The sequence below is a fragment of the Orycteropus afer genome, unplaced genomic scaffold, assembly GCF_000298275.1.
Source record: "Orycteropus afer afer isolate SDZICR_OR568_19922 unplaced genomic scaffold, OryAfe1.0 scaffold00446, whole genome shotgun sequence".
In the NCBI taxonomy this organism is placed as follows: Eukaryota; Metazoa; Chordata; class Mammalia; order Tubulidentata; family Orycteropodidae; genus Orycteropus; species Orycteropus afer.
In genome coordinates, this window is record NW_006922033.1 from 1711610 (window position 1) to 1732147 (window position 20538).

Below are 20538 nucleotides of genomic sequence, written 5' to 3' on the forward strand. Positions count from 1 at the left end.
TGCATTCAAGAGCAAGTTTCAATCTTCTCTGACATCAGTTTTGGTCTTTTCTTCCTTTCTTGTGTTTTTAATGACTGCTTTCTTCATGTATGATGTTTTTGATGTCACCCCACAACTTGCCTAGTCTTCGGTTGTTGGTGTTTCCTGCATCAAATCTATTCTTCAGATGGTCTCTAAATGCAGGTGCAATATACTCAAGGTCATATTTTGGCTCTGGTGGTCTTGTTTTAATTTTCTTCAGCTTTAACTTAAACTTGCATATGAGCAGTTGACGGTCTGTTCCACAGTCATTTCCTGGCCCTGAGGGAATGATTGATGATACTGAGTTTTTCTGTAGTCTTTTTCCACAGATGTAGACAATTTGATTTCTCTGTATTCCATCTGGTGAGGTCATGTGTATAATTGCCACTTATGTTGTTGAAAAACGTATTTGCAATGAATAAGTCATTGGTATTACAAATTCTATCATGATCTCTGACATCATTTCTGTTACCAAGGCCATATTTTCCAACTTTTGGATTACAGTCACCAGTAATTATCAGTACATCTTGATTGCATGTTTGTTCAATTTCAGACTGCAGAAGTTGGTAAAAAATCTTCAATTTCTTCATCTTTGGCTTGAGTGGTTGTTGCATAAATTTGAATAACAGTAATATTAACTGGTCTTCCTTGTAGGTGTATGGATGTTTCCTGTCAGTGACAGCATTGTACTTCAGGATACATCTTGAAATGTTCTTTTTGAGCATTAATGTGACACCATTCCTCTTCCATTTGTCATTCCCAATGTAGTACACCATATGATATCTGATTCAAAATGACCAGTGCCAGTCCATTTTGGTTCACTAGCTCTGGTAGCATAGTGGCTAACACACTTGCCTGCTAACCAGACGGCTGGCGGTTCAAACCCACCAGCCACTCCTCGGAAGGAAGGTTGGGCAATCCTACTTCCGTAGTGATACTGCCTCGGAAACCCAAGGAGGGGTCGCTATGAGTCGGGTCCGACTCGACGGCACATAACAACAACAACAACAACTCACACAATGCCTAGGATATCAATCTTTATGCATTCCATTTCATTTTTGACAACTTCCAATTTTCCTAGATTCAGGAAGGTAGGTGGAGGGTAGGCATTTACATGCAATGTTCTGGTTATTAATGGATATTTGCAGCTATTCTCATTTTGTGTCATGCCACATCAGCAAGTGAAGATCCCAAAAGCTTTACTCGACCTGTTTCATTAAGGTCAACTCTACTTTGAGGAGGCAGCTCTTCCTCAGTCATATTTTGAGTGCCTTCCAACCTGAGGGGCTCATCTTCTGGCAATATATCAGACAGTGTTTCACTGCTACTTATAAGGTTTTCGGTGAAAACCACATCCTTCTTCCTTGTCTTAGTTTGGAAGCTCTGCCGAAACCTGTCCACCATGGGTGATCGTGCTGCCACTTGAAATACTGGTGTCATAGCTTCCAGCATCACAGCACAAGCCATCACAGTACCATAAACTGACAGACAAATGGACAATTTATCTAGTTTCCTATTAATAGATGTTTTAGTTGTTCTAAAAACCCATTATAAAAAACAGCACAGCATAAACATCTTTGTGTATTTATGTCTGTTTCCTTATGCAAGTATGTATACACACAGTATTCTAAGAAGTGACAATGCTGTGTCAGATATCATGGATAGTTTAACTTTTGATAGATTTGAAAATAGCAAGTGTGTTGAGGGTCAGACAACGAGAAATAATTAGAGATAATGTTTAAAGTAAATACTTTTAATAATAATAAACAGATTGTGTGTTGTGTTTGTGTGCATGTGTGCTGGACACACAATCTGAATATTGCAGATTAATCAGTATTTTACAGAACAACAACTTAAAAGTAACTCAACTTCAGCTTCTTCAGTTTAGACAGATGGTCTCTAATGAAAGGTTCAGGCCTTTGAAGCCATGGCTGGACTAATGGCCCGATGAGGCAGAACAGTTTTCTTGCTGTGAATAACTACCTGGCTCTGGCAGTTCAGCCTTGGAACCAAATGAATTGACCTGGCCTATTAGTGAACACAAAAGTTAAGCACACAGTGGTTAAGGTTGACAGTTTGAACCTACCTAGTAACTCTGTAGGAGAAAAACCTGGTGATCTGCTCCCATAAAGATTACAGCCTAAAACACCCTATGGGGCAGTTCCAATCTATCACATGGACTTGACAACACCAAACAACATTAATGGACAAAAGGGATACTCATTTCCTGAAAAATTGCCTCCCCTCACCCTGCTGAGCCCTGGGATTTTTGCTTCGCTAACTGGAATGCTGGGGGTGGAGGGAGAGAGAGGTGGAGGGTGGGCACTTACCAGAGCAAGAACTAACAGCCACCCAGATGCCTGTGTTGTTCAGCTGAAGTGGAAGGAAGGAAGAAAGGACAGGAATCTAAATCTACCTACCATAAGGAAAATAATGTGACATTCATTCAGTGCACAGTTTCCTTGAAGACATAGTTATGATGGGAAGAAGCATCCAGTCTCTTTGGGACATCTCAAGTTCACAGTCTGAATCTTGTAGCTCTGACTCATGTTTTCATGTGCATTAACTCATGTAATCCCCATTTTATAGGGCAGTCAATGGAGGCTCGAAAAGATTAATTGATTTCAGACTTTAGCAGAACCAGGAAATGACAGAACTTAGTGCCTAAGTCGACCTCACAGTCTCCAGCCCTCTGCCCAGAGGGTTTCTCCAGCCCTCTCACTGATACACAGACCTAGAGAGCTGTGACCCATCTTAATAACCTCTTGCCAGTCCACTAAATTTAGAACAGCAATTTGTAATTGTGGCTGCACATTAGAATCACCTGGAGAGATTTTTAACATCCTGATTCCAGACCTTACTTCAAAACAACTAAATCAGAACCTGAGTAGGACCAGGCCATCAGTAGTTTCTAAAACCAACCAGGTGATTCCTGTCACTGGCTAGGAATGCTCCCTCACCCTTCCAAAGACTGTGTTATAGTGACACCCACATTTCCCTGACCCCCTCTTTACCATCTTTCCCCTTCTTTATCCCCTGCCCTCTACATTCCTAACCATCACCAGACTGGGGCTCCATACTGCCTTGAATGTGTGTACCGTCCTTCAGCAGAGGTTTCTTGAGTACCCGCTGTGCATAATGTCAAACTCTGGCATGGCTGAGTAAGACAAGAACCCTGGCGGCAGATCCCTGGTTAGAATTAAAAGCCACTGTCACTCACTAGCATAGTGGCTAAGACACTTGCCTGCTAACCAGACGGCTGGTGGTTCAAACCCACCAGCCACTCCTCAGAAGGAAGGTTGGGCAATCCTACTTCTGGAGTGATACTGCCTCGGAAACCCAAGGAGGGGTCGCTATGAGTCGGGGCCGACTCAACGGCACATAACAACAACAACAACAACAACTCACTCACTCAGCTGCTGAGCTAAAGGTTGAAAGTTCGAGTCCACCCAGAGTTGCCTGAGAAGAAAGGCCTGGTGATCAGCTTCTGAAAAGTCAGCCAACAGAAGCCCAGTGGAGCACAGTCCTACTCCGTGAGGAGGAAATGACTAGTGGCAACTGGTGGCAGTCAATAGAAGGCATAAACGCCCTGATGAAGAAAGCCTGTGAGCTACAGGGAGGAGAAGACCTGCAGGAATGTCCTTTCAGTGGCCCATTTGCATCCTTGTCATTGCCTGGATTCTGGCCCGTGATGCTATACATCCCTTGGGGCAGTGAGGTCACAGAGAGAGATCCACTCCTGCTCCTTGAGTCTCTTCTTGGACCTGTTCCCAGTCATCCCACATTATGCTTACACAAACCCCATCCCCCGAGCACACCGCGCCTTATCTCCTTCCAGAGTGTATTTGACATTCCCCCACAGCAGGTCAGATATATTTTAATCAGAAAGGCAGGAAGGATCCTGAATTGGTTAGCAGAGCCCAGTGGGGCTCCTATAAGTGAAGGGAATCTCAGCTAAGACAATTATCCAAGAGATATCACCCGTCTCCACCCGCGTTGCTGTTTTCCTTGCTTTGCCTTCTGGGCCCAGGCTGACGAAGCACAGGCTGCGTGCCCAGCACAGTGCAAACAGGCTCATCGGAGATGATGAAGGAAATTGAAAACATGGCCCTTAACTTCGGCAGGCCTGTAATCAAGCTGGAGGGGCCAGGAAAATAGACCGAAGAACATTTGATTCCTCAACATTATTTAAACTATGTTTACAATTTTCCTAATAAACCAAACCCACGGCCATCGAGTCAATTCTGACTCATAGCAGCCCTATAGGAGAGAGTACAACTGCCCCATAGGGTTTCCAAGGTTGTAAATCTTTACAAAAGCAAACCACCTCATGTTTCTCCTGCAGAGCAGCTGGTAGGTTTGAACTGCCATCCTTTTGATTAGCAGCTGAGTGTTTTAACCACTCAGAGCTCCACCAGAGTACCACCAGAGCTCCTTTTCCTAGTGGATGTTTGTTCATTGTTAACAGAAGTGGTTGGCTCACACCAAATCTGGTCACTGCCTGCATATGTCCTAAGTTACTAGTTCCATGGTAGAATTCTCACCTTCCAGGCAGAGACCCAGGCTAGTGTACCTCAAGCAAAGCTGCGATCCAGTTGTCAGTGGAGATTTGTGTATTGCTATAATGCTGAACAGGTTTCAGTGAAGATTCCACACTAAGACGGTCGTGGGAAAAAAAGGCCTGGCGATCTACTGTCAAAAAATCAGCCAGTGACTGAATGATCAGGTATGTCTATGCAGGGGAGTGTGTGCCCAGGGCCATGTATAGAATAGGCAGACACTGTTTCCACAAGTGTATTTGTACTTTCTGTGAGAATGTCCACATATATAGTAGAGCTGACAAGGGCCAAAGTTGTAGTCACTTCTTGGCCACAGCCAGCTACCCAGAGGGATCAAGTAGTTGGATCTGTGGGCTCAGGATCATAGTCTCAGGGGAAATCAAGCTCAACTGGCATAACATACTACACAAAAACATTATTCCACATCCTACTTTGGCAAGTAACAACTGGAATCTTAAAAGCTTGCAAGTGGCCATCTAGATGCAAGATGCAACAATGGATCTCTCCTCATCCAGAGCCAAAAGGAATGAAGAAAACCAAAGATGCATGCAAACAGTTAGTCCAAGGGACTGGTACACCATGCAGTCCTCAGCCTTTATGACTATGAGACCAGAAGAACTAGATGGTGTCCGGCTACCACTGTCAGCCACTCAGAGGGGGATCTATGTAGGAGATCCTGGGTAGGGAGAACAGTGTGAAACAAAATTCAAAATCATGAATTTAAAAAAAAAAAAAAAAGCACCAGGTTTACTGGTCTGATAGAAAGAGCCTGGTGAAATGCCTGAGACTGTGGCCCCTAGCTGCTCTCAGGTCTGGAACTGAACACACTTATGGCTCCCAGCCAAACAAAAGACAGGCATATGAGCTGAAGATACACATTAGGTAGAAACACTCTTTGGAGAGACCAATCATGGGAGAACAGAAGGGCTGTGTATGCACAGGGAGACAGCTCGGGGGGCAGGAGTGCATGGGAAGGAAGGACACAGAGGTAACTATTGGAAGGAAGTGGGAAGAGAGCTGTTGCATTGTGGGAAATTGTACTCAATGTCATGAGACAAAGTGTATGTGAACTGCTGGATGGAAAATGAATTTGCTCTGTAAACATTCACCTAAATCACAATAAATTTTAAAATTAAAAAAAAAAAAATCAGCCATTGAGACCCCTGTGGACCACAATGGCCTAAGCCCATTGTGCATGGGGTCACCATAAATTGGAGGCCATCTGCATGGTCGCTAGCAACAACAAGCCAAGAATAGTTTTTCAATTGTGAATTGTTGAGGAAAAAAAAATCAAATGACAAATACTTTTGGTGGTAACTGAACATTACATGAAATTCAACACTGAGTGTCCATTAATCAGATTGTATTGGCACACAGCCATGTCATTTGTTTTGTTTCCTCTGTGGCTGCTTTAGGTGTCCCTGAGGGGCACAAATCGTTCAACACCCTGCTACTAACAGGAAAGTTGGCAGTTCAAACCCACCCAGAGGAAGCTCAGAAAGAAAGACCTGGCAATGTGCTTTTGAAACTTGAGCCGTTGTAAACCCTGGGGAGCACAGTTCTGCTCTAAAATACAGGAGGTCGCCATGAGTTGGAATCAACTCGATGGCAACTGTGTTTGGGTTCAGGTTTGTTTTTTTAATGGCCACACTAAGCTTACAATGGCAGAAGTTAAGTAGTTGTAACAGAGCTCCTTTGGCTCACAAAGTCAAACATATTTACTGGCTCTTGTAAGGATTAAGTAAGTTGTTTTAAATATAACATGTAGCCCAGTGATCTAGAACTAATACAGATGCTCAAAAAATATTGGTTCCCTTCACCCACCTTAACTATATGCAAATATAATTTCCTCTATAGGCACTGAGAGCCTATATTGGAAATTATATAGGAGCTCTGGTAGCATAGTGCCTAAGGCACTTGACTGCTAACCAGAAAGCTGGCACTTCAAACCCACCAGCCACTCCTCAGAAGGAAGGTTGGGCAATCTACTTCCATAGTGATACTGCCTCAGAAACCCAAGGAGGGGTCACTATGAGACGGGTCCGACTTGACGGTACATAACAGCATAACATACATACATAACATAACAGCAACAACAACATATAGGCACTGAAAGGAGCTCTGGTGATGTAGTGGTTAAGGCATTTGGCCACTAATCAAAAGGTCAGTGATTCGAACCTGCCAGCTGCTCCATAGAAGAAAGGTAGTACAGTCTGCTTCTGTAAAGATTTACAGCCTTGGAAACCCAATGGGGGTCACTGTGAGTCAGAATCGACTTGATGGCAGTGAGTTTGGTTTGGTTTTAGATATGGGCACTGAAAGAACAAAATTGCATGAGACCCAATCCTGCTCTGAAACTGGAAAGAAAATGTGCCCAAAAGATAAAGGGGAAAGGGAAATGGGACTAATGTATTCATTCATTGGCTACTTTTCATGTTCCAGGCACCCCATAGTAGGCACTTTATATCTGTAAGAGCAGAGTATTGTCTTGTTCAACCTCCTATTCTTCCCCAGCCCTGACTGTAGTGTATGGTAGGGGTTTAATCAATATTTATTGGATGGATGAGTTTTCACATTGAGTCCTCCAAATAACTAGTATAGTTATGAAACACTTGGCCTGTGGAATCAGACAACTTAAGTCCCAAACTGATCCTCCAGGCACTGTTGTGTCACCGTGGGCTCAGCAGCCTTTGCACACCTGTGCCTTCAACCAGAAATGCAGGTAGTGAGAGCACATGTCACATAGAAGTGTTATGAAGACTGAGACCTATGGCACAGCAGACCCCTGTGCAGCCCAGATGGGGGAGGGCATCAAAACTGAGTGAGCTGTGTGCTTTCCAGTCGGACCCTGATATTCTAAGAAACAGACTTCTTTGAAATCTTGTCTTTTTTGGCATGGTATAACCAGGAAGTCGTGACAAAGTCTTGAGAAAGAGAGGATACAAAAAAAAAAAAATTACAAAATGCAAATCTGGCACAGAGGTAGAAGTCAAAATTTAAGGGGCAAATTCATAGGACTTTCAGAAAATGGATGCATAGACTGTTGGAGAGAATGTGGGGGACCTTGTGTAGGTGGAGGGAGGCAGGCACAGGAGAGTGCAGAGAAGTGGGGGTGTGCACATAAGGAAGAGCTGAGGTCTTGAAGGAAGACTTGTGATTGTACCTGAGACAGTTAGGAGCCACTGCTCACTTTGAAGCATGGGGACCCAATGAGAATGAGTCATTGGATGCCTTAGCCATGAATTCTACCCCTGTTTATTCCAAACACGCATTTCTACAGCCTGGTTTCAAAATTTCTTAGGTTTATTTTATAGTGATTGGATGATAAGGCAAAGAAAATATATGTGTAAGGGTAATGCTTCCTATTGCAAGCATTGATCTTTCCACATATTTCTTACACTGTGATATTTTATAGTCTTTATTTAATCTGATGGGCTAATATAACCGTAGATGGGTAAATCGGGACCATTCCTCTCACAGAGGGCAAGGGAAGGGATCGCACGTGTTGAGAACACTGTTTTGTGTGGCTGTCAGCAGCTGAAACATTCACGGAGCATTTACTCGGTGCCAGGCGCTATGCTGTGTGCTTGTCCCGCTTTACCCCATTTAATTCTCACAGCATCCTTTGTGATACCATATAATGGAGGGCTACTCTGTTCATCCAGAGGCTCGGTGTTAGTAGCAAAACAAAGATTGGAACACAGATACTTCTGTGTTAAAAGAAGGCGGCTCATAACCCTGTATGGCTTTATGTATGTGATTTGTTGAAAAATCTGCACTCGCCACCTATGAGGCAGGGAAGGAAGGGGGCAGAGAAGAAGGGCCTGAATTACATATCTGGGTTACCCTTTAAAGTAACTCCCCAGGAGTCTGTGATTGAGGGTAGCAGGGAGACATCTCTGAGGAGGTGACATTTAAGCTGAGACCTGAACCTGCCAGGTCCCTAACCAGGAGGAAAGAGGACAAAGGCCCCACTCTGAGCATATAACTTGGCCTGCTCTAGAACTGACTGGTGGAGGGAATGGGAGCTAGACAAGAGCTCTGTGGCCCAGGATATGGAACTTGGATTTTGTCCTCTAACACAATGGTGAAGATAGTACCTGGCGTAGAGAGAATATTGGTGATATTTTTGTACATCATGAATTAGTACTAATACGTAGTGTACAATTAATTTCTGTTTATCATCCTTTGTTCAACAGTCACTTTACAGAATCCGCCCCCTCTGACCTTGCATTTCTAGAAGCTGTTTATTACTGTGCTTTGCTGTGCATATTAAGAGACATCCCCACCCCTCCTCTATGCAGATGCTCCTGTGATTGTAGGACAGAGTTACACAGTGTGAATTCCATGTTCTGACAGACGTAGATGATTGGAACCAAAGGGACTGTGTTAACCATTTGGTGTTTCCCAGAGGAATACTTGGTTCATCTCACTACCCTCTTCCCAGGCTCTCCAACGGTTCCTTCCAACACAGAAACGTGTGCTAGCCCCAGTTGACTCTGGAATGAGGAGCACAGGGAAGTTGGCAGCCCCAGCCCCACCTACTACTTTTGTTCACTCCTCCGTTCCCCCATTCCCTCCATTTTGCAATTATCACTAACAGGTGCACTCAAGCCTTTTACAAGTCAAGTAAAAATGTTATGTTTGAGGAAACTATCCGCTGAAGTAATTCTGCCCAGAGTAGAATAGTCCCTCAGAGAAGCTTTTCTCTGGGGAAGGGGACTACTGTGGCCCCAGCTTCACAGATGAGAACAGAGACACAGAGAAGTTAAATGACTGCCCTAAGGTCACACGGGAGCTCTGGTAGCATAGTGCCTAAGACACTTGACTGGTAACCAGAAGGCTGGCAGTCCAAACCCACCAGCCACTCCTCGGAAGGAAGGTTGGGCAATCTACTTCCATAATGATACTACCTTGGAAATCCAAGCAGGGGTCGCTGAGTCAGGTCTGACTTGACGGCACATAACAACAACAACAACAACAATGTCACACAGCCAGGAAGTGTCAGAGACCAGACTCAGACTCAGATCTGTCTGACTCCAAGCCCTAGCTCTTTCCGGCACTCTCTGCTTTGGCCAAAAGGTAGCAAATGGGCTAAGGAATTAGGCCAGAGAGGATTCCTGACAGCAAAATTAGTGAAATTGCAAGCCGTGCTGTGGTTGAGAGATGCGTACTCATTAACAAAACATCCATTTGTTTGTTTGTTTGTTTACATTAATCACGTGCAGCCGTCCCCCTTGCCATGGCCAGATTCCCCATCACCATTGACAGACACTCACTGCTTCCTAACAGTGATTCTCTTCTCCCTCCTCCCTCCTGTACTTCTTGTTGTTGTTATGTGCTGTCGAGTCAGACCTGACTCATAGCGATCCCTCCTTGGGTTTCTGAGGCAGTATCACTATGAAAGTAGATTGCCCAACCTTCCTTCCGAGGAGTGGCTGATGGGTTTGAACCGCCAGCTTTCTGGTTAGCAGTCAAATGCCTTAGGCACTATGCTGCCAGAGCTCACTCCTCCTGCACTTGGTAACCACAAATAAGCTTTGGTTTCTATACACTTGCCTGTACGTATTTCCTGTAAGTGGGATCATACAATATTTGTCCTTTTGTGACTGATGTATTTCATTCAGCATCTAGTTTTCTAGTTTTTCAAGGTGGTGGTGGCTGTTAGGTGCTGTCAAGCACCTTCTGACCCATAGCGACCTGTGTGCAACAGAACAAAACCCCGCCCAGTCCTGGGCCATCCTCACAGTCATTGCCATGCTTGAGCCCCTTGTTGCGGCCACTGTCAGTCCAGCTCACTGAACATCACCCTGCTTTTTCACTGACTCTGCTTTTCAGGGTTACTCGGGTATAAAAAGAAATTTACCCTTGATACATGCTTCAACATGGATGAATTTGACAAGATCAGGTTTTGACTACATAGCCTAGGTTGTTTTGGCTGAAGGCAGGGGCTAGATAGACCCCCTACTTCTACCCCCTAATTAACTGCCTTCTCAAGAGTCCATAGGCACTTGAACCAGCTTATGTGTGTATCATAGCACTTTTTTCAATTAGTTATTCAGCAAGGATTAGTTGGGCCTCTGTTAACTGCACCAGGCGGGCCTTGGTCTTTCTGAACTCAGTCATTTGCTTATCGGCTCAGTCAAATATACTCTCTGGATTTGTCTGCTGTGCCTGTGATGGACACTGATGTCGATACAGATGACACCATCCCTGTCCAGCGTCTATTGGGAGACACGTGTAAATGGATGGGTGCCGCGCAGTGAGAGGGGTGTTAACCACACAGCCACTTCGGGCTGCAGAGGAGGCATTGGGGTGGGCATCTCACCCTGCCAAAGAGTCATGGAAGAGAGGCTTCAGAAGAGGAAAGCTGGGGAGAATGTGGAGTAGAGAGAGCAGAGGGTCCATGAGGTGAGGAGGGAGACAGAGCAAATGCAGGGGCCAGGAGAGCATAGCATTATACTCAGCTGGATAACAGCTTGTAGTTCCATGATTTTAAGGAGATTCATAACTGGTTTTGAAGGTTTCAAGTTACAGGAGGAGGGAGATGAGTGCATGAATGGGTGAATGAATGAAGCATCGTTCAGGATGACCACATGCCCTTAAAAGCCTCCACGAGGAGGACAGCAAAGTCCTTTATGTTCTGGCCCACCCCTTAGCACTAGCTCCATCTAACTGAACCCCTTTGGTTATCCTTGCCACTAAGAGTCACCCTGGATAATTTCTCACAAGGACAGTTTTTACTACATTTCCTCCCTCCTCTTCAAAGAATTGGAAATTAGTTTCCGGGGAGAAATTTCACCCCGCATTAAATATACTCTTAAAGGGATAATATCATTTGGCTCCCCCTCCCACTCCCTGCTCTCTGTTGTTGAGCCTAGAAAAGTTACCAAGGAAAGGACATTTGCCACTCTCACCTGAAAGCTTGAACCAGGGTCATTTTGCACCTTCTTCCCCAATGATTGACAGCACAACAAAGCTGGACTTACTCCCCCCTTCTCCCTCCCCAGCACAAAATGCACTCCATTTCACTAATCTAGTTTATAAGACTTCCTCTCCCATCAGCAGGACAGCCTGTGGCTTTGCCCGAACCAGGCTGGAAGGGAGCAGATAGTCTCATTATTAGCTCTGGTTCTGACCCCAAGGGGTTACCATGGCCTTATGCCTGGAGGATTCACTTTCCATTGACAAGGTCTCCGTGTGCCCATAGGAATAACAGCAATAGCCTTGGTTAACATTTATTGAGCACTCGTTACAAATGTGGTATTTCAAATGGATTATCATCTTGCGTAACTTTCATCACAGCCTAGGAAACGGGCCCTCCTTGCTGTCCCTGCCCACCCTACATCAGTTCACTCAAGGGCTTTGCTCTTGTGGGTGCCTGTGAACTGCTCCTTTGCTTCTTGCGGGTCCTGGCTCAAATGTCACTTGCTCAGAGAAGCCTTTCTTACCTCCCCACCTCCCAACCCCGTTTAAAATTTCAGCCCAGCTGAGCATGCCTATCTCCCTTCCTTACTTTGCTGTTGCCATCATATATGTGTGCTATCATCATATATAGGAGTCCTGGTGGTGCAGTGGTTAAAGTGCTCAGCAGTGCAAACCCATCAGCCCCTCCACAGAAGAAAGATGTGGCAGTCTGCTTCTGTAAACATGACAGCCTTGGAAACTCTACGTCCTACTCTGTCTTATAGGGCCACTAAGGGTTATCATTGACACGTAGGCAATAAGTTTGGTATCATGATATAACATACTGTATGTCTCACTTATTTTGTTTATTGTCTTTCCTCTTCTATTTGCATATAAGTGAGTGGTGAATTCAGTGCCTCCAGGTCAGTATGAAGAATCTATTTTGGTTTAAAAGTATACATCAGATATTAACAATACCAGTAACTAAGAACCAAAAACCAAACTCACTGCCATCAAAACATCACTGCCACCGATTCATAGTGACCCCCGTTGTGTTTCCATGGCTATAAATCTTTACAGAAGCAGATGGTCTCATCTTTCCTCCATGGAACAGCTGGTGGGTTTGAACCACCGGCATTTTGGTTACCAGCCAAATACCTTAACCACTGCACCACCAGAGCTCCTTATGCCAGTAACCAGTTGCTTTCAATTCCAACTCACGGCCACCCCATGTATATCATAGTAGAAGTGGACTCTGAAGGGTTTCTAATGGCTGATTTCTCAGAAGGAGATCACCAGGCCTGTCTCCAAAGGCACCTTTGGGTGGACACGAACTCTAGCCTGTTTTTGGTTAGTGGCCAAGCACATTGATGTCTGCATCTCCCAGGGACTTCAGTAGCTCATATTTAATTATGACTAAACTGTGTGTCGGGAGCTGTGGTAGCATAGTGCCTAAGGCACTTGACTGCTAACCAGAAGGCTGGTGGTTCAAACCCAGTAGCCATTCCACAGAAGGAAGATGGGGCAATCTACTTCCATAGTGATACTGCCTCGAAAACCCAAGGAGGGGTCGCTATGAGTCGGGGCCGACTCAACGGCACATAACAACAACAACAACAAACTGTGTGTCAGTCACTGTGCTGACTGCTGTTTTATTATCTTATTCAATTTTCACAACCACCCAATGAGTTATTAAGACCATTTTATTCTAGATGAGTGTCCTGAGCAGTTACTCAGTGACTCGCCCTAGGCTGCACTGCTAGGGCAAGTCTCCGGTGCTGCTAGAACAGAAATACACAAGTGGGTGAGTTTAACAAACAGAAATTTATTTCCTCACAGTTTAGGAGGCTAGAAGTCAGAATTCAGAGTGCCGGCTCTAGGGGCAGTCTTTCTCTCTGTCTGCTCAAGGGGAAATCCTTGTTCTTTGGTGGTTTTCATATAATATGGCGTCTATTTCCTCCATCTCTGCTTCCTTAACCAGCTTTCTATAGCTCAAAAGAGATGGACTCAACACACACCCTACACTAACACTGCTTCACTGACATACAGAGAAACCCAATTCCCAAATAGGATTATAACCCCAGGTATTAAAAAAAAAAAAAAAAAAACTCACTGCCATCTAGTTGGAGCCGACTCATAGTGACCCCTCCTTGGGTTTCCAAGGCGGTATCATTACAGAAGTAGATTGCCCAATCTTCCTTCCAAGGAGTGGCTGGAAGGAATTAGCATGTATTAATGCTTGAGTCTTCCTCTTTTTTTTGTGTTCTGCTGCTCACTTGTACACCAAGTGGGGATGCTTGAGGGGTGACTTTATTCTTGGCAGTACTCTTGGGACAGCCAGGAAGGCAAGAAGAGGTTGCACAAAAAGTGTCCAAACAATAGAGCCTGGTAGAACCTCTGAGACTGTGGCCCCTAGCTGCCCTTCAGGTCTGGAATTGAACCCACACCTGTGGCTTCCAGCCAAACAAAAGACAGGCATATGAGCTGAACATTTACCTGAGGTAGACACACTCCTTGGAGAGATCAGTCATGGGAGAAAGAAAGGCTGTTTATGCACAGGGAGACAGCTCAAGGGTTAGGAGTGCATGGAGGGATGGACACAGGGACGAGGTAACTGTGCGGAGGAAGTGGGAGGGGAGCTGTTGCATTGTGGGAAATTGTAGTCAATGTCATGAGACAAAGTGTATGTGAGCTGTTGTGTGGAAAGTGAATTTGCTCTGTAAATTTTCACTCAAATCACAATTTAAAAAAAAAAAAAAAAAGTGCCCAAACAGGAGTCAAGAGACTTGCATTTGAGCCCTAATTCTACCCTTAAGACAAGTCTTGGTTTCCTCATTCACAAAATGAAGAGATTGCCCTGGGTGCTGCCCAAGGGTCCTTCCCACTCCATGAGACCCTGACTCGGTGATGTGACTTTTGGTCAGCATGCCACAGAGCCTCCTGAGTCAGCCCACTGTGCCTTTGGAACCAGACAGACCTCAGTTCAAATCCCAGTTCTGCTGCTTACCAGCTGTATGACCTTGCACACATGACTTAGCCTCAGTTTCCTTATCTATACTATAAGCAGAGTCATCCCAATTCATGGGGCTGTTCAAGAGGTCAGATCCCAGAAAGACAGAGATCCAGCCAGGTGGGTCGAGGTGTTTTCATGAAGGCTCTGCTTACATAGAGGAACAGGAAGGATTGAGGGTATCAATTATGGATCCGGAGGCACCCAGAGACGACCAGAAGCAAGGAGCTGTTATTACCTGTGGGTCAGAAGATGCAAGGGAAGAGCTAATGCTGCCAGAACCCAGTGAGAGCTGGAGCCATGGCAGGTGGCTGCTGATAGCAACTGAAGTAGAAGAGGACACAGCCACTGTGGGAAACACTACCCAAAATAGAGAAGGTGTGAGGAAGGGATACGCTGACTCCTCTTTCTTCCCACCTTCTGACCTGTTGCTGGTGCTTCCAATCATGAATCAGTTCCTTGGGATCTGCAGTGATTTGGCCTGTAGGGATTCACCTCCTAGGGCATAAAGCCAGACCAAGAGACACCTGGGAGAGGCACATAGAGTGTGCAGCCCAATGCTTGAAGTCCCTGGCACACAGAGGCACACAAGCAGTGATGGTCCTTTTCTCTCATGCATGGAGGGTGCAATGTAAAGATGACCGTGAGTTCTACTTGCCTCGCTGTGTGTTTTCTCAGTTTATTTTTCTTTGAGCAGGTGAAGGATCGAGTAATGAAAGAATGCACACCGTCCCCTCCCTCTGGGCTTGCTTTGTATAAGATGAAATTGCAAAAGGCTTTTTGCCCTTTCTGCAGTCCATTAGCTCAGTGTTCATGCCAAACACTGACACACGTTCAAGTGGTCAGAATTGCTCAGCCAGCTCACACGGCTCTCACACTTCTTGGTAGGCAAATGAGACATCATCTTGTGCAGTGAAGCGTCTAGCCAGACTACAAAGGAGAGAGAGAATCATTATTTGTGAAAAATAAAATAAAATCTCCATGCAACAAGCTGGTCAGCAGAACTGTCTTTTATTCAGAGAGCTGCAGTCATTGAGAATCCCCCCACCCATATGAACCATGGGCTTCAGACCCCCTGCAAGTTCCACATTGCCTGGGTTTTTGCACCGGGAGGAGCTCTGGTAGCATAGTGGCTAAGACACTTGCCTGCTAACCAGATGGCTGGAGGTTCAAACCCACCAGCCACTCCTCAGAAGGAAGGTTGGGCAATCCTACTTCCGTAGTGATACTGTCTCGGAAACCCAAGGAGGGGTCGCTATGAGTCAGGGCCGACTCGACGGCACGTACCAACAACATCTGGCTCTTCGAAGCTATTGAAATATGCTCCGTGTTTCCAGTGGCAATTGTAAGGCCCAAATCTTGGTACTATAGTCATTGTTTCTCCTGTGCAACTCCAGAAAATGCTCTCTTTCCTAAAAAAAGATTGGCTGGAATGTGTTTAGTAACTACCATAACTACAGCAGCCTGGGTACAGCCAGAATCCTTTGATCAATATTTACTATCTCCCTCTTTCCAATGGGCCGGCTGTAGAAGGCTCTCTTATCTCAGAGTAGTTCCTATAAGAGACTTAATCTCCTGGTGGGTTTTCTCGGGAGAAGAGAGAACTACAGACCACTGAGCATGACTTCTGCCTTGGGTTTCTCTTATCACTTGCTTTCTAAGATGAACAAAATCACTCACCTTGTACATTTTCATGGCTCTGCAAATCTGTCCAAGTCTAGAACGTGGTGATAATACTTTGGTCCCAAGACAGTAGCCACAGGTGCTAGGAAATTGTTAAGTTGCTGTTATTCTTACGAGCTGCTTTGAGACAAAAACCAGTTGGCGTAGTTGGCTTCGACTCATGGAGACCCATGTGTGTCAGAGGAGGACTGCACACCAGAGGGTTTTCAGTCGCTGGCTTTGGGGAAGCACATTACCAGGCCTTTCTCCTACAGTACCTCTGGGTGGACTCAAACTTGCAACCTCTCAGCTAGCAGCTGGGCACTTGATCATTCGCACCACACAGGGATTCTGTTAAGACACAACCAGCAGTTTTTGAGTCTTGATACTTCCTCAGCTTTTTCTTGGCAAAGCACTCTCTGGACAGAGCAACTGTGTATGGACTTGGCTCGGCCTATGAGACTGATCAGGAATCATCCCTTTCATCTGGTGAATGAGTCTAAGACGACTAAGGAAAACTGAGATGAGTTTAAACAAATTCATAAAAGAGAAGCGGAGAGGTGGAGGAGGAAGAGAAATAGCACAGGAGGAAGAGTGAAACATCAGAGATTTGGGCCCTTGACCACTTTGCACTGCTTACCAGTTGTTTGTAGGCCTCTGGGTGGCACGAATGGTTTGCGCTTGACAACTCACATAAAGGTTGGTGGTTCAAACCCACCCAGACATACCACTGAAGAAAAGGCCTGATGATCCGCTCCTGTTAAGATTACAGCCAGGAAAATCCCAAGGAGCAGTTCTCTGCACAGCTGGGGTGGCCGGGAGTCAGAATCAACTAGACGACAACTGATAGCAACAAGTAGTGTTTTACTTTGAGCTAGTCACTAAGCCTTTCTGAACCACCGGTTTCTCATGGAAGTGGGGACACATGGGCATGAATTTGATAACCTTTTGTGGTTTCTTCTGGCTTTGTAGTCTGTGACTCCAAAACAAAAAAAAAAACCTAGCAAAATGGGTAGCAAGCCCCTCCTATCTGGGAAAGGCCAGCCAGATTTGAGAAGGGGGTCACTATTAGCACTGGACTAGAGGTACAAAGCCAGAAAGCCACTCGTCTCCAGTCATCGTTGGGGACTCACATTTCTTTGCTTTAAAAGTGGGCTTGTGGTGGTGGTTGTTAATTGTCATCGAGTCAGTTTCAAATCATTGTGACCCCATGTAGACAGAGTAGAACTGTGCCCCTGGAGTTCCAGGGCTGTGACCTTTCACAAGCAGATTTCCAGGCCTTTCTTCTGGGGTGTCTCCAGGTGGGTTCAAACCGCCAACTTTTCAGCTAGTGGTTGAGCACTTAACCATCTGTGCCACCCAGGGACTTGATGAAAAATTTCTTTCATCAAATATAGAAATATATAAAGAACTACAGATCTAATAGAAGAATGAGCAAATGACTCACAAAACCATTTCCCATGAGTATACCTATTGTGGGTTGAATTCTGTTCCCCTAAAATATGTGTTATAAATCCTGACTTCTATACCTGTGGTTATACCCACCTTTGGAGATGGATTGCCTTTGTTATGTTAGTGAGACAGGATTAGTGAGGGGTTTATCTTGACTCAGTCTCTTTTGAGATATAAAAGAGATTAAACAAGTGAGCAGGGCAGGGATGGGATAAGAGAGATGCAAGACACATGGAGATCTCCAAGGAATCGGGAAGCAGAAGTTGAAGAGACACTGACCTTCACCCAGATCTGACGAGAGAGAAAGCCTTGCCCTAGAGCTGTCTCCCTGAATTTGGACTTGTAGCCTTCTAAACTATGAGAAAATAAATTTCTGTTTGTTGAGATCATCCAACTGTGGTCTTTCTGTTATGGTAGCACTACAAAACTAAGACAGTCTGGGTTCTAGCTATAAGAGTGAGTTCACTTTTTGAAAATTCATCAGTCTGTACATTTATTATCTGTGTACTTTTCTAAATATGTGTTACATATTAATACTTATAAAAGCAAAAATAAAAGCAGAGGGAGTACTTTGCAAGTCTTTGTTAAAAAATTGTTTTCCACTCTCTAGACCGTTCATGTTCTTAGTCCCACCATAGTCTTGATTGAATGAATTCCATCCTGCAAGGTGAAGAACCCAGAAAACAAACTCATCGCCATTGAGTCAGTCCTGACTCATAGCAACCCTGCGAGATGGAGTAGAAACATCCCCATAAGATTTCCAAGGCTATAAATCTTCATGGAAGCAGACTGACTCATCTTTCTCCCATGGAGCTGCTGGTGGGTTCGAACCACTGACCTCTTTTTTTAAGCAGCTGAATTCTTTAACCACTACACCACCAGGGTTTCCTAGCAAGGTGAAGAGAAAGGGAAAAATGTTATTCTCTCAAAGGGCTCTGAGACTTTTTCTGACCATTCCCTACCACATGAGATCCAACCACACCTTCCTCTGTGGACCCACCCAGTCAGCCCAGAACATATTGTTATCATCATTAGCTGCCATGCAGTTGGCCCCCAGCTCATGGTGATCCCATGCACAGTGGAATATAGCATCGTCTAGTCCTGTCCCATCCCATGACCAATTGAGGAACAGACCCTTGTGATCCACAGGGTTTTCACTGGCTGATTTTCAGAAGGTGGTCACCAGGCCTTTCTTCCATGCCCATCTTAGCCAGGAAGTTTTGCTTGGTCCATTCAGCATCATAGCAGTGCACAAGCTCCCACTGATGGATGGGTGGTAGCTGCATCTGAGGTGCATTGTCTGGGAATTGAACCCTAGTCTCCTGCACAGAAGGCGAGAATTCTACCACTGAACCACTAAGGTGCCCATTGCACCTCCAAGCACTTGAAAGCAGGAACCATTCATTGTGTTGTCTTCCTCTCTGTGTACACCTAGTGCCTGGCACATGGCAGTTGCTCAATAAATATTTACTGAATGAGTGGTATAAGTGAGTGAATGACCACTAGCTTTTATAAGGCCCAAGCAGCTTTTTATACTCCATACCATCCATACTTTGAAAACGCCTGGTAGAGTCAGGGAACACTTCAGATGGAAGGGTTTAGGTTCTCTTTCTCTCTCTCTTTTTCGAGAAGGAAAAATTTCAAAAAAAGCTAAAAGTAGACTACAGAACCGTTTTAATTTATTTGCTCAAAAGTGAGTGCAGGTGAAAACAGCAGGGGATTTTAAATTAAGTGGTTTTTAGTAAACTCACCTTTTATTGGGTTATGCATGAGAAGCGAACTCTAGTGCTTCAAAGCAGAAAGAATAAATGTGATTGTGAGGGTCATTTTCATAAACATTTCCGAGAAAACACCCCACACTCCCCAGAACCAGCTCCAGGAGCAGCCCGCTGGCTACCCACTTCAGGTTTCTCTGGTTCAAACCAGCAAAGCTTGGGAACCAGCCTTCATTTTCATGTAGTGCCCCCTGTGGTGCAGAACCAAAACCAAACAAAACGCACTGCCTTTGAGTCAGATAGGACTCATAGTGACCCTTCCTTGGGTCCGAGGCAGTTTCACTACAGTAGATTGCCCAGTCTTCCTTCTGAGGAGTGGCTGGTGGGTTTAACCTCCATCCTTCTGGGTAGCAGTGGTGCAGAAGGGAGCTAGAAAATGCACACAAGTGTCCCTGAGGGCTCAAAGTGAAGGGGGAAAATAAATCCTGCCAGTTTTCATAAGACCAGGGATCTGTTGCCTACATTGCAATCGTGCTGGACATAGTAACCCACTTTGGAACTCACTGTGCACACTGATGCATTGAGCACCGTAGAACTCTATTTAAGCTATCATTCTGCAAGCTCCGCTTCTCACACCACCTTTTGGCCTCCTGCAGATGCCCTGTGACACACTGTGCAAGTAATAGAGACCAGGAAGAAAAACTGAACAATCCGTAACCTCCTCTGAACTTGGTCTGAAGGAGTCACTCAGCTGCCTTACACCTCAAGACTCCTACAGAACTAAGAAAGCGTGTGGTCGGATATAAGCAAGCCAGTTCTAGCCATGGTCATTCCAAAGCAAGTTACAAGGAAAGAAGAGGGTTGGGGGTGGGGAAGAGAGAGAGGGAGGAAGAGGCAGGAAGAAAGGAGGGGGAGAGGTAGAGGCCGAACCCCTTTTCAACAGATGGTTTTCACCATGCAAGCTTGTACCATTCGTTTTTTTTTTTTTTAAATGTTCTTAGACGTTCTCTTTGCCTGCAAGAGGTGGTGAGGCATGTGGAGAAGTGAGTTGAGTGTACACCAAAGCAGAAAGAAGTGAATCTTCCTGACATGATGGAGAGAACGCTGACATAGACTAGCTCTGATACAATGTCCTGATTTAAATCGTTCTTGGCTCTAATCGGTCACCCATGCTCACTTCCACCAAATCAAGTTCTAGCCTCTGCGTGCAGCT

At 45.2% G+C, this 20538-nt stretch overlaps 1 protein-coding gene across 1 annotated transcript in view; it reads left to right on the forward strand.

Annotated features, from left to right (window-relative positions):
• The window catches only part of LOC103208507 (LARGE xylosyl- and glucuronyltransferase 1), a 705596-nt gene that overhangs the window by 519649 nt on the left and 165409 nt on the right, over positions 1–20538 (forward strand). The window lies entirely within an intron of this gene.